Below are 15,270 nucleotides of genomic sequence, written 5' to 3' on the forward strand. Positions count from 1 at the left end.
TTCTTGTTTCAATGGGCAAAGCATTACAGATCATAGGAGCCATACCAGAGAAGGATCGGTAATAGGTTTTTTTCTTGGCAAATCATTGGGGTTTTAGAAGAAGAGTCTTGGCACTCCTTGAGGCTCGGCTGCCCGCATAGAGCACTAGTTTCTGAGCTAGATAGAGTGGGTCTTTGTGGTAGAGGGCCTTGTGCGTCATACAAGCTATTTTGAGATGGATTCTGGCTTCAAATGGTAGCCTGTTAAGGGCTCTCAAGTCTGGGGATATGTGGGAGTTTCTCTTGGAGCCCGTGATGAGTCTTGCAGTTGAGTTGATTGTGGCTCTTAGCAGTGCTGTTGATGTCCTTGGGAGGCCGCATAAGGTTACCGCCCCATATTCCACGCGAGGGATTACCAGGGCTTGAACTACTTGTTTGAAATCGTGTTCGGGCAGAAAGTTTTTCAGTTTTCGTAGGGTCTTAGGTGGAAGTTAACTGCTTTGGTTGAGGCGCTGATATGTTTCTGCATGGTTAGGTTACTGTCAAGCGTTACCACTACCGATTTTGCTGAGTCCACAATGAGAGGTTGACCATTGAGGGCTGTTAAGTGTTTCATCCACTCCAGGATAGTGGAAGTTTTTTTAGGGGGAGCGATGAAGAGGAAATCCGTTTTGAGGGAGTTTAGTTTCAAATGGTTTTCGGCCAGCCATGTTTGGGTTTTTTGTAGGGTGGAGTTGAGCGATTTGATGTCATCAAGTGAGTGGATCTTGATGTAGATTTGGGTGTCATCTGCATACATGTGGAAGTGAATCTTGGCGAGGCTGAGAAGATCGGTAAGTGGTTCCATAAAAAGGTTGAAAAGGGTGGGAGAGAGGGATTCGCCTTGCGGAACTCCTAAAGTGACTGGCATGGGGTTGGACAGGGATTGGTTGCCCTTGAAACTTTGTGATCTATTATGGAGGAAAGAGGCAAACCATTTAAAAACTGTTCAAGCCAGACATTCCCATTCTGTGCTTCAAGAGATCGAGCAGGTTGCTGTGTTTAACGGTGTCAAAGGCTGAAGACAGGTCGAGTAGGATTAGTAGACATGCTTCGTTTCGGTCTAGGATTTTTAGGGCGTTATCTAATACATGAGTCATGGCTGATTCAGTGCTGTGACCTGCTCTGAAGCCTGATTGAAATTGGTTAAGTAGGTTGAAATGATCAACTTTGGTTGTTCAGCTGAACGTTAACGCATTTTTCCAGGAGTTTGGCAAGTATAGGAATGTTAGAGTTCGGACGATAGTTATTTAGGTCAGAGGGGTCAGCAGTTTGATTCTTAAGGATAGGCGAAACCTGACCTGATTTCAAGCTGTCTGGGATGGATCCTTGAAGGAGGGACGTATTAATGATCTTAGTCCAGAGTGGTGGTAACAGAGGAATGAAGTATTTTAGGTAATTTGCCGTGAGCGGGTCTATGAAGTGATTGTAAGGTTTCAAGGAGGTTAGGGTCTTTAAAATGGTATCCTCACTGTAGGTGTTGAAGTGGGACCAAGTAGCATTGTTTTTTAGTTTAAATTTCGGGAGGTCATTAGCTTGGGCACCAGCTTGGGGCAGTAAAGGGTTCTTTACCAAGTCTGAGACTGATTGGAGGTCTTTGAGCAGATCTGAGTTAATGGATTCCGTCTTAGAGGCGAAGAAGGAGGCAAATTCTTCACAAGTGGTAAGGCATTAGGGAGATTTGGTAGGCTCTTGGTCTGGGCTTTAATAAGATCGAATAGTTTTTTCGGGCGGTTCTTGGCTTGGTCTAGTTGAGACCTGAAGAAGACTGTTTTAGATTTTCTGATCTTTCTAAAATAAGCGTTTCTTGAGATTCTAAGAAGCTTGAGGTGTTTAGCAGAGGGGGCGGCTCTCCATCGTTGTTCAATGACTCTAAGAGAGCGCCTGTCGTCTTCATTTAGTCTCCCATCAAACCACGGTTTGAGTCTTTTGTAGAGGTTCTTTTCAGTTGAAGTGGGGCTATTTTGTCTAGTAGGTTGTTCATCGAATAAAAGTAGTGATTGGTCAGTTCCTGTACATCGTCAAGGTCTTCCGGGGGACAGAAAAGGTTTGAAGTAGCTGATGCTATAAGGTCAGATCCAACGTTATTCAAGTTCCTCTTCAATATCTTAGTTCTCAGGGGTTGAGTTGGGAGACGTTTAAAATTTTCTAGGATTTGGAATGTAATGAGATGGTGGTCAGACCAGTCGCAAGGGAGGATCGATTCGAGCTGAGTGGCGTCAGCTTTAGGGAATATTAGGTTGAGAGTTGAGCCTTTGTCGTGAGTGGGGCTGTTACATATTTGGTTAAGATTAAAGTCAGCAAGGAGATAGTGATATACATGTCAGCTTATCTGCAAGCCTCCAATTTTTTTGGATGTTGGTCTTATTTCCAGATTATACCCCTTATCAAGGGGTTCAACGGTTCATGTGCATTGCCTATATACCAACCCCATCAAACATTTGCATTGCCGCAGACTTTTGAACAGCCACGCATTCTTCATTACCATGTGACATGTTCCAATAACAATCTCTTTGACTCTTCGTTGTAAGTATCGTTTTTAATATCATTTTGGACAATATTTAACAGTCTGTGGACTTGTTTAGCTGTGATGATTTGGTCCATATGACGACACGTCAGCGGGTAACTTCTTTATTTTTTAATTCCTATTTCTTCCTTTTCCTCTTCTCTTGTTGTTACTACTTATTGGTTTTGCAGCCTCACTGACCCCATTCCTCGAGGTTTCTCAAATGTAGGAGCGTAGATTCCTGCCCTGTTTTCCTGCTTAACTTCATCATCTGTTTTTTTCGACATGGAAATCTATTTATTCTTTTTTTATTGTTTCCTCTTTGGGACATGAATATTTTCTTATATGTTCACTTCTTCGAATGATTAGGGTCAGCCTGTTGCATTGAACATTTGACACACTTCATTAAGAAACCCTACCATTATGATGTGCTTTTATCTTTGTTTGGGCTACACATGGCATATTTTCCATTTGCATGTCCACATAATTAGTCTTCAGACTGATGCGTTACCATTCTTGTATACATACAAATGTACCTTTCTATATTTCTTATGTCCACAGCCCTGAGGAAGTCTTTTGTAAGACGAAATATGTTGGTTGTTCCAGTTTCATCAGAATTAAAATGCACTTTATTTTGCTGGTATCACTTGGACTAAATTGTATCTTGTGGATTGATCACACTATCCTGGGAACGCGTGTCATACACATCCTATACGGTTCTACTGTATATGCATTGTGAAGAATTGGTTGTATATTGTGCTTCAGGATTATAACTAGGGCTTCCGGTTTCATGGTATTTATTTTTTTGAAATTACAGTCTATTTATTCATATGTATCTTTTTCTACTTTTATTTGTATTTATCCACTAGCAGCCCGTCCCGACGTTGTCCGGGTATGAATTGCTGCCGGCCAGTAGTATATTGTTTTGTAGGATTTCGTTTTGATAGCATTTCATATCTGTGACAGGCCTGTGAAACGCTCCGATTCACAGTGCACTGCTGAAGCACTTAAGAGTGCGCATTCAGTAGTGTGTGAACTCGAGTTTCCCAACTTTATTTTTCCTTGCAATATTATATAGCACAAACTCGACAACATGGCATGAGCACAATTTACATTACAGAAGAACACATTCATTTGTGGTAGGCACGGGGAGACAAAGCGATTTGCCTGGAATCACAGAATGTTGAGCTAATGCCGAGATTCGAACGTAGGTCCCCAGCTCTAAAGTTCGCATTTCTAGAACTTGTGGCGGGATGTGTGTCTAAAAGTGTATGTCGGTGCTGGCCATCAATGAGAGAGACCTGTGCATTTTTCAAATCGGTGGTGAAAAAATATGAGTATGTTGCTGGAGATGTGGGCTGCCATGCCACCAATGTACTTACCGGGGGATGGTAAACACCCATTATTCCGCAACTTTCTTTCCGCATACCATCACTCCGCATACTTTCATTACGAAAGTACCATGACTCCGCAATGCCATTATAACGCATGGCATTACATTTTATATGCTTTTACCACGCATACATTTACAACGAAATTCGTTGTAAATGCATGAATGGTAAAAGCATGTTTTTTTTAAATGTTTGGATAAGGTAAGTATGGGTATAGGGGTATATGTTTTGGGGTACTGAGGTATATGTTTTGGGGTGTTTGGGTATTTTAAGGGTTCAGATATAGTTTTGGGTTATGGGGTACAGGGGTAGTTTTAGGGTTTAGGGATAGGTTTGGGTTTTGGGGTACAGGGGTATTTTAAGGGTTCAGGGCTAGGTTTGGGTTTTGGGGTACAGGGGTATTTTTAGGGTTCAGGGCTAGGTTTTGGTTTTGGGGTACAGGGGTATTTTAGGGTTCAGGGGTAGGTTTGGGTTTTGGGGTACAGGGTTATTTTTATGGGTTAGGGCTAGGTTTGGGTTTTGGGGTACAGAGGTGTTTTTAGGGTTCAGGGGTAGGTTTGGGTTTTGGGGTACAGGGTTATTTTAAGGGCTCAGGGCTAGGTTTGAGTTTTGGGGTACAGGGGTATTTTAGGGTTCAGGGGTAGGTTTGGGTTTGGGGGTACAGGGGTATTTTTAGGTTTCAGGGCTAAGTTTGGGTTTTGGGGTACAGGGGTATTTTTAGGGTTCAGGGGTAGGTTCGGGTTTTGAGGTACAGGGGTATTTATAGGGTTCAGGACTAGATTTGGGTTTTGGGGTACAGGGGTATTTTTAGGGTTTAGGGATAGGTTTGGGTTTTGGGGTACAGGGTATATTTATAGGGTTAAGATAGGTTAGTGTTTAAGGGTGTTGGGGTATTTTAAGGAGTAAGGGTGGGTTATGATTATGGGGTGCAGGGGTATTTAAAGGGAGCAGGGTGGACACCCGGAGCTGGAATGTACAGAACCTGGGAAGAAAAAACAATGAAATATTGGGCACACTGCTCGCTTTTTTTTCCGTAATCCCACGCCCCGCACACGCCCACGGCCCCAGCACACGATATGAGACATGGCATGAAGGGTGGAACGTACCACACGCCCCCAGCATTTGTCATGCCCCCAGCACACACCCACATCACAACACAGACATGCCCACAAAGGACTACTTTGCTGGCACGATTCTTTTACCTTTTCAATGTATATGGTGGCCGTCTGCATAGGCTATGTCCTTCTGCTGCAACTGCCCTTTCCAACGCTGTATTGGGTGTTGTGATTGGTGCTGTGGTTCCTGAGATTACCCGCCTCAAAGGTTTGGGCTCTCTCTTTAATATATTAGTATGGATAATTATTTTGAGATTTGCGAAAAAATTACTCTGAAATTAGTATATTTCTATATTTAATTAACTAATAAATTTGCAAATGTGCTTCAAGGCCTGTCAGGTTTCAATGCTATGAACACCCGCAAAAGATAAATCAATGCACTTATATGAAAATATGCAAATTTTAGTAGCAACCTTGTGCATATCTACTGCTGTTAAAGCCTCTTTACTAAAATTCCATTATTTTTTAACCCCCTTATCTATCAATGCACAGAGCTATTGGCCTGGCAGGCATGGCAGACAGTATTTAAAATTGCTGAAAATGCAATCAAAATAAAATAAATGTTTTTCTGTCTGTATTTATCTGTAAAAATCTGGGAAAAAACGGGAAACAGGGAGCCTTAATTATTACATTGTTTTGAATACACAAATTGCATCAGCGTTATGAATAAAAGGTTTTCTTTTCCATTAGATTGGATTATGATTGTACATTACTTTTAGTGATTTTGTGCTCCAGACATTAGTAGGAAGTTCTAGAGGTCACTGCTTCGGCGGTGCACTTATTCACACCTTGTGGCAGCAGGCGCGACAGTGCTTAGAATGTAAAAAAACAAGTGCCAGGGCCCTGGCCAGGGGGCAACTTTAGCTTGCGACACCTATTTCCCCTGCCAGCGCCGCAATGACAGTAACTACGCAAACACTAACCATCACACTCCTACAAGTGTGACAATGCGGACTATTCCATGCCCCAGTGCTAAAAGAATGGCTTGGGCGGCGGGTATTAGTCACTTTTACGTATATTTATTGAATAAACAACTGCTGTTGCTCTCATCTCTAAATTAGATATACAGCGCCACCATGTGGCAGACTGTCATATGTTCCGGTGTTGAGAATTAAGTGCCGATGCCAAGCACCGGTAAACACTCGCTCAAATTAGGCACTGGGCATGGTCTGTGATATCACATTGTATGCGTGTTCTTATTACTGGCCACATCTGTAGGAGGTATATGTGCAGATCGTAACCACTCCACTGCTGCTGCCGTTGACGCATCAACAGGCCCACAAGTCCTCCGCACGTTCAACGCTGGGAGACTCCCACAACAGATCTGTTTGCCACTCCCAAAACTTTGTAAAGTCCGAGTGCAGTGCATTGTGGATGCAGCAGGCCTCAGTGACCCGAATCCTAGTTGCGCCAACATTGTCAAGGCATTCTGAAATGAAGGAGGAGTCGAACGGGTCACGTGACTTGCAGTTCTTGGAAGAAGAACAACTTGCAAACACCCAGTCTGAACACTAGAGGGCAGGAGTAACCACAATACGTAAATATATATCTCAATCTTTGGGTCATTTCTGAGTAAACGTAAATCCATACTAATATAATAAAGAGAGAGCCCAAACCTTTGAGGCGGGTAATCTCAGGAACCACAGCACCAATCACAACACCCAATACAGTGTTGGAAAGGGCAGTTGCAGCAGAAGGACATAGGCTATGCAGACGCCCACCATGTACATTTAAAAGGTAAAAGAACCGTGTCAGCAAAGTAGTTCCTTGTGGGCGTGTCTGCGTTGTGCTGTGGGCGTGGGCTGGGGGCGTGACAAACGCTGGGGGCGTGTGGTACGTTCCGCCCTTCATGCCATGTCTCATATCATATATGTGTGTTGTGGAAGTGCTGCTATCACAGGCTGTGTGTGTAAGTGCAAGACTACCCCGAAAAGTCGACACAGCCCACAGCCCTGTGTGCCATGCCTTCAAACACTGCTAGAGGTATAGGTAAGTCACCCTTCTGGAAGGTACTTAACAGCCCTATGGTAGGGTGCACTGTATCTCAGGTGTGGACACCCCCGCTTGAGCAGTGGTGCCCCTACAATGCCCAGTCCATTCTGGAGCATTGCAAGTGCGCAGGGAAGCCATAAAGAGTACATGGACCGGATACCTGTCCTCACGAGTTTCCTAGCTTCATGATGGCTTCACTGTAGAAAGGGTTGCTTAGTACCAAACATCTCATCTTAATAAATCCTAGCTGATGCCAGTGATGGATTTATTAATAATTTCACACAGGAGATCCTTCTAGAGGATCGCCTGAACCTTCGTACCACTGGTGTGGTTCCTGTCTAGTTGTAGCCAGCCTGCCCTCATCAGACATGTCTCCGGGCCCCTGGGTAGAGAGCCAGATGTCTCTGGATTCAGAAACAATGCCTGCTCTGCCTGCTCTGAGCGGAGGTGGTCACACCTTCCCTCCTGCAGATTCTACCTCAGCAGAAGCAGGAGCTTTAAATGCCCTGCCCCCTTTGAACCCTGCCCCGGGAAACAACCTTTACAACGCACTACCATTACAGCGAAACTTTTACAACGCAACATCCATTACATCGCATGCCATTACAATGCAACCATTACAATGCATGACACTAAAACGCATACCACTACAACGCATGTCATTACAATGCATACCATTACAACGCATAACATTACAACGCATAGTAGCCTTACACTATCCAGCACTTAACCTACTGTTGCACCCCCTGGAGTTAGAATAGTAATTTTTACCCCTACACTATCCAATACTTACCCTATTGTTGCACCCCCCTGGAGTTAGAATAGTAATTTACATGCAATGTAATGTTATGCGTTGTAAAAGTAGTATGTGTTGTAATGGAATGCGTTGTAAAGGTAGTTTTTAAATATTTGTTGTAATGGAATACGTTGTAATGGATGTTGCATTGTAAAAAATGAGTTGTAAAGGTATGCGTTGTAACGTCATACAACCCCCCGGCCCCCAGCCCTCTGGAGTTAGAAGCAGATGGTGACCTCCAGTCCTGCTCCACTTTTTGGCGGGAGGACTGGTGGGTAAATTAGGTAAATTAGGAGGTGTGTCTACCTCCCCCCTGTATCACCCATTGGGTGGGGCAGGTGAAGTAGATCCCATTTTTCACTACCTGCCATCTTGAGGATGGGTATTGTAGCCTATTAGGAGTCTGGGTATGCCAAATTCCCATGTGGGGTGAGCATAAAGAGGGTATAGACACCCTACAGGTAAGCAGCCCATTGGCTAATACTTGGCCCCCCATAAAACTCCCTACATTTAGGGGGTCATTAGGATGGCGGAGGGACTTTACCTGTCTGTTATCCTCTCGGAGAATGAAACTGCCCGTCATTGGTGTGGGGGTCCCGTTTGTGACATTAGGATGCGCCCGCAACACTGGCGGGCGCATCCCGCATTCTTGACATTGCGGCGGGCGGTGCTCTCAGCACCGCCCGCCTCAATGCCAAGAAGGCATGTTGTGCACTTCCATGCACAACCTGGCAGGCACCACGCGGTGCCTGCCACGTTGTGCATGGAACTGCAGGGGGGTACCATAGGCACCCCTACCCCCCAGAATCCCTGGGGGCCAGCTACGGACCCCCAATGGCGAAAACCGCCTGCCTTTCCGTGCCACCACGGAAAGGCACAACCTTGATGCAATGCTAATATGGATGGCGGTGTCTACGAGACCCCGCCACCATGTTAGCAGATTTTCCACCCGGTCGATTCTGCGACCGGGTGGAAATCCGGCATACGGTCTTTCCGTCCGCCGGGGTCTCCCCCGCCATGGTAATGTGGTGGGGGGAAATCCTAAGCGGGCGGAGGTTTTTAGCGGGGGGATCGCCACCGCTATACAGGCGGTGGCGATCCGTCCGCTAACCTAATAACTCCCTTAGTGTTTAGGTGGATCCCTAAGAATCTAACTACAGACTCAAAGGACCAAAAGAACACGATGGAAGAAGACGGTCAATGGATCAGGAACTAACCTGCAGAAGAAATCGGCGAAAGCCCTGCCAATTACAGAAGGCTCGACAACTGGAGCTGCTGTCCAACCGGAGAACTACAAGGCCTCCAAGAAACCCAAGAGTCCTTCCAGCCTCCCTTTGGGTTAGAGGCTCTAGTCCCAGTCATCTGCCGGTTTACAAAACTGCAGTGGTTGAGGACCGGCACTTGTGTCGACGCGACTCACCACTGCCAATATAACAATGACAACGCTGGTAACAGGCCTGTCCCTAAGAGGCTTTACCCTCCTGCCACGTGGGCCCGACGGCCTACAATCGCAACATCAGCACGACCTCCTCTCCATGACAGTCTGCCCTGCAACCCACCTGTGGACTGACCGCTGCAGGTGAACTCTAATATCCAGCTCCTACGACTTCTGAAACTCCTGCTTTAAGTGCACCTTGACTGCCTGATATGTCCGGGTCCCAGGCCCCCAAAGATCACCATCCTGCTGGTTAAGAAGACCTCCAACCCCCCCAGGTAGCGAAAATCCTCAGCAGTGTACTCCTTCTGGCGACCACAAGGGTAGCTGCGGCGGTGGTACTCCACAAAGCCTGCAACTTCATCCCAGGAACCTCAACAGCTGAGTTGGCAGTGCCTCCATATAAAACAACAGTGACCTGCTGCCGTCGACCGCGATGGTAACTGTGTTGGTGGTTTACTAAACTCCACTAAAAAGACCTATCTCCGTTGCTTTCTGCACTGACCGCAATGGTAAATATTTGACGGTATCGACCGACATGTGCTTCGACACTGAAAGTACTTCTTACTTAAATTGGATTGCATTTTATTCCAAAGTCTACAGACCATAAAGTATTTATTGAAGTATTTTACGCTGTACAAAATGAATTGCAATTTGAAGTCTTCTCAAAATATATTTGAAGATTAGTGGTATTTTTATACAACATTGGTGTCAGATTTCTTCTTGAGGGTGTCTCTCATTTATTGCCTCTGTGTGTGACGACAGATGCTTAGCACAACCCAGAGATAAGCCTAACTGCTCGCCCACACTACCACAAACCAGAGCGTTAGTACTATCTATTTTACTTCTGAGCACCTCATGGGGATTATTAAACTCTCTACAGAGTGTATTTCATCTTAGTGCCCTGTACAGAGATCCAGCCTCTTACACCCTGTATCACCCGCTTGCCACCCACTGCTTGCAGCAAAACTGCTCTACTCTCTATGCAAATCATGTGTATCTACAGCCAAACATGCTTCAGATGGAAAATACAACCCTTTAACCATTTGTTTGTAGTGTGTAGGGCTGTAGATTCACATGCACCCGCCCTCCTCTGCCCATGTTCACTGATGTTCTTATTTTTTCTTTTACTTTGTTTTACCGTCCATTGTACACCCTGGACTTCAGAACACAAGCACAGGTGGACCACACATCAAGATTTAAACAAGAAGAACAGTTATAAAGTCCATATCCAATAAAGACGTTCATCAATTTCTTTCTTTTTGTTCCATTTCCAGTGGATTAGAAAACTGAGTCAAATTTTTATGACTCTACACACAGTACAGCCGAGGCGTTTCTTCCTAGTGCAGGACTTCTTCAGGGCTGTTAAATTCAAACAAATAAATATACATATCAAAAAACAAAATTTACTACAAATATAAAACATAATATACAAAGATAAAAATGGGCTAGCTTGTCTAACCCATAGCTACATAAATCTACATTTACAACAATACAGATAGTAAGACACAAGCAATAAGAAAGACCGGCATTCTTTTAACAAATATGGATTATCATATTCCAAATCAATGAGCAATACATGAATATTAAATACTAGATCGAGCATTATAGGGGCCAATGGTCCCAGACAGTACAGAATCTTTCCAAAAATAGCCTAGTTTTCACTTATCTCAGATTTCATCATATTATTTACACATGTCTAAGTTGGACAGGAAAACTGTAATAAATTCCTATGGGTAGCAAAACAACAAGAAGAAAATTACCTATAGGGGCTGGAAGGCAGAGAAGACAAAGGAGCAAAGAAAAATTATATAAGAGCAATGTCACTAGAGTACACCCGAAGTGTGCGAGTAAAAATATGACATAGATGGAAAGAGTAAGATGGGTGAAAATGTTGTCAAGATGAAGAACTATATTGTCACAGCATGACCATCAAGTTTGGTCAATCCCCCGTACTCCATCGGTGAAAAAATGATCAACCTCACTGAATACCCACCACTAAATATTGGGTGGGTCAAACACATCCAAAGGCTAGTTAATCACAGGCTTCGTTGCTTATCGACTGTTCCCCGTCAGGTAACTGATATTCATTGTGGACAAAGAATATCAGTATAGGCTACATATCGACTAAAAAGATGCAACTAATAGGTAGATTCCAAATAGAGTGGTCCATCCCATTCCCACATAGACTTACATTATATCTAAAATGTGAGCCGTCTGTATCAAGACCACGAACGGATGATGGCTAATAGGAGGATCCCAAGGGGGGCTTGGGGGAGGGAGCTGACCGCAGGGAGGTCCCCTCCCCCGGGCGGTTTGGGAGGGCTGCAAGGGGTTTCTTGCCAGAAGTTGCCAGAATGTTCTGGTTTTGGGCTGGCCTAGTAGGACTGGCCAGCCCAATTATAAATTCCACCGACCGCGCCTCCTAGCCACCATTTTAGGTTTGGTGACCTGGTGGCTAGGAGGGCTGTTAGCGTTTTTGTCAGGGTTTTGTTATTGTGAGGTATTTTCTTAGGCTTAGTGTCTTCGGCTTATTGTATTAATAATTTTTGCAATGGAGGATGCTCGTGTGATCGAAGCGATGCGCCTGCTAGCTGAGGCAGGTCGCATGGACTTGTTGGCAGGAGGTGTGCCGGCGCGTCCCCAGCGCCAGGCTTCGGCTGGCGTGGTCGCTGCGGTACTGGCGTGCTCGTCGCCGAAGAAGAGACGCCCGAGCCAGGTAAGCGATAGGGGCCGGTCCCGTACGAGGAAGCCGGCCCCTCAGCGGCTGGCGCGTGTGGCTGCGGGGGAGGTGGGAGCTCCGGCGTTGCGCGGTGCTTCTGTGGAGGGCGGGAGGGAGGCGTCTCTTGCTCCGGCGCCCCATGTGAGTGTGGCAGTGGGGGCGGGGGGAGCCCCGGGTATGTCCGGCGCTATGGAGGGGCAGGCGCAGGTGTCGGGTGGCGCGCTGCTTCCCTCTTCAGTGGTGCGGGCGGGAGCCCTGTCTTCAACTGAACCGTTGGGTTCAGTCCCTTCATCGTCGGGAAGGCGGGGAAGAGGGGGCCGGGGAGGGAGCAAGAAGCGCTCCGCTTCGGACCCTCTGGTTGAGCGGCGCGTTCAGTCTGCAGAGGTAGTCTCTGCGCGTGGTGCGCGCAGGGGCTCTGTTCAGTTTGTAGTTCAAGGAGCGGGCCAGGAGCGGGTTGAGCTTGGTGCACGTGACGCTGAGTGGGTTGTCGAGGAGTCACAGTTTTTGCCTGAGGCGGCACCTAGAATGTTTTTAACCCCTTCCAGGCAGTTGGTTTCTGAGAGACAGGCTGGGGAGAAGGGGGATTCGAGTATGGTTTTACCTCATGTTGGGTTGGGCTCAGTGGGCCTGGCACCTTCTGATGGTCAGGTAGTTTCTGGACAGGATGCAGATATTGGTATGGTGGATGTTGGGGGTAATGTGGGTAGCCCTTTATTGTTTTCCACGCCTGGTTCTTCAGTGGGTGAGGTTCTGTCTGTTGGGGGGGGTTCCAGGGGTGAGGGAGAATGGGCCCAAATGGGCGAAGGGGGTTCTTTTTCTGGTGTGGCTTTGGATCAAGAGGCTCCACGTTCAGGGGGTTTTGGGTCTGCTGTTTTTCTGGGAGTGGATGACAGTCTTCAGAGAGAAGGCAGGAGAGTATCAATGGGGGGCCACGGATCCTTTCATCCTGACAATAATGTACCACGACATGCTGTTGGTGTAGGGTCGACAGTTCCTAGTTCTTCAATGGTATTCAATACTGGAGGGCCTTGCGCACCTGGTGCACTGAGCGTGGGGGGTGTGGGCTCTCAGGGCACGAGGTTGGAGCATGGTAGGGGTTTTGGCCCTGTGAGTGGTGGGTTGGTTCAAGGGCCCAGGGGTGCAGTTCCACGTTTGACTGGTGATACCAGAGGCCCATATTTTATGTGTGGTTCCCCTGGGTGGGAGCATTTTGGTGCGGCAGGCCATGCGCATCGGAGTTTTCAGAGAGATGGTACAGGCCACGAGTGGCGTGCAAGGGCTCCTATTCAGACTTCTTCTTCTGCAGTAGCGATGGATAATTTGGATTATAGTGAGGAGGATGAGGTGATAGGTGGCTCTCCGGTCAGGGAGGTGCCTTTGAGATCTAGTATTCGAGGACGTTCTTTAGACGGGGGTCAGATGTTGAATGTGGGTTCTAACTGGCGGGGGACAGAGTCTGGTTTGAATGTAGTCTTTAGGAACCCTAGCACACCAGTCCAAACCTTTTCTTTTCAGGACAGGGATAGGTGCGGAGGTCCAGACTTGGCAGGGCGCGGTCCAGTCCACTTTCGCCAAGGGGAAGCGAGGAGAATGCCTAGCGCGGCCCTCTCTGTTCCACCGAGGGAACCCGCCGCGGCCAGCACACGAGGGTCTGGCGTGACCCCGCTGGCCCCAACGAGTAGCAGGTATAGGTGTCCTACCTTGCCGGCGGCTATGGAGCCGCAGAGTCAACGCAAGGGGAGCTACAGGCGTGTACAGTCTGCTCCCCCCCCCTGGAGGTTCTTCAAAAACATTCAAATGTACTACTGTTGATACCGGGTTAGGTAAGACCCGTGGTGATTTGTTGCATACTGGTTTTGATTCAGTGGTCCTGGACTATGACGAAGACAGTCCCGAAGAAGGTGAATTGCGGGACGTGGAGGGGGGGTGCCCTCTCATGTCTCTGCTAGTGTTTTTCAGGCTCCAGTGGTTCAGAGTCATGTGCCAGTGAGAAGAGAGCACGGCCCATCGGTCAGGGCGCCTCGCAGACAAGACACATTGACTTCAGCGCCACGGGCGGAGCCTTCGAGAGTGGTCTCTCTGTTGCCAGGTGAGCAGTTAGCTGCACAGGCCAAACCTACTATGGTTTCTGTGGGCACAGGGGAGGAAACTGATGTTGTTGTTGGTGAAGGGAGATTGCTCAAAGGACGTTACGTGAAAGACACTGCTGTGGGCACTGATGATGTTGTGGAAGTCACGGGTAAAGTGGAGAGTGGTACTAGCACTGGTGCTTCCAGTACGGTTAAAGAGCCTTTGGCCAGTAAAGAATTGAAAATTAAAAAGTTACCCTATATGGGGGTCACAAAGCCTTTGGGTGCTCACTTGATGTTAACTACAAAAGAACGTATTTGGAACGGTGAGTATGTGGAACTCCTTAAGCTGCTGCACCGGGAAGTCCGGTCCAAAGAGGGGTCTAAGGAAGAGGAGTTTGAGTTGGCCAAACGTCCTAGAGTCCCCTTGAACATTGAAAATTGGACGGCTGCATTCCTTATTTATGCGAGTGTATACTGTGAAAAGTTTCCAGAGCGCAGCGTGTCTCTTTTTACATACATGGATGTTATACGTAAGGCGCAGCTTGCTGGAGGGGGGTTTGCCTGGTCCCAATATGATGAGGAGTTCAGGGCCAGGATGGCTTGGGATCCGGAGGCCAAGTGGGGGAGCTCGATCTTGACTTATGGCAGCATACAATGGGCTCTGCGTCAGGGGGGAAGACTATTTTTACAGCGAGTGGATTGCCCTTAGTTTACCGGCCCTTTCAGGGCAAGCCCACCCGGGGAGGGGTGGGAGCTACTTCAATCACGCAGTCAGGGACTGGCACATGCTGGGAGTTTAACAAGGGATCCTGTACCAGAGAATATTGTAAGTTTAAACACGAATGCTCTGGCTGTGGTAGGAGGCACCCATTTTCCAGATGCTGGGATAACCAGCCAGCAGGCAGCCAACAGGGGAAGCAGGCGAGTGCAGGTGGTTCAGGGACGCCCCCACAGTTTTCAGGGGGTAGGGGATCCAGAGGTTCTAAGGGTGTTGGGTCCAAGGGCTCATACACCGGTTAAGTTGGAGAGGTTGCGCCTTGCGCTTCAACACTATGAGGATGAAGCAGTAAAGAAAAAATTGTTGGATGGTTTTGAATTTGGTTTCCGGCTTGGTTACATGGGAGCAAGGGAGAGGAGATGGTCTGCTAATTTAAAATCAGCATCTGAGCATGGCGCAGTGGTGCAAGAAAAGCTAAATAAAGAGGTACATGAAGGAAGGATGGC

At 47.1% G+C, this 15,270-nt stretch overlaps 1 pseudogene; it reads left to right on the forward strand.

Annotated features, from left to right (window-relative positions):
- Positions 1–14,095: 14,095 nt before the first annotated feature.
- LOC147710127 (uncharacterized) lies at positions 14,096–15,066 on the forward strand (annotated as a pseudogene).
- Positions 15,067–15,270: the final 204 nt, after the last annotated feature.

This window comes from Lissotriton vulgaris, chromosome 5, assembly GCF_964263255.1.
Source record: "Lissotriton vulgaris chromosome 5, aLisVul1.2, whole genome shotgun sequence".
Classification (NCBI taxonomy): domain Eukaryota; kingdom Metazoa; phylum Chordata; class Amphibia; order Caudata; family Salamandridae; genus Lissotriton; species Lissotriton vulgaris.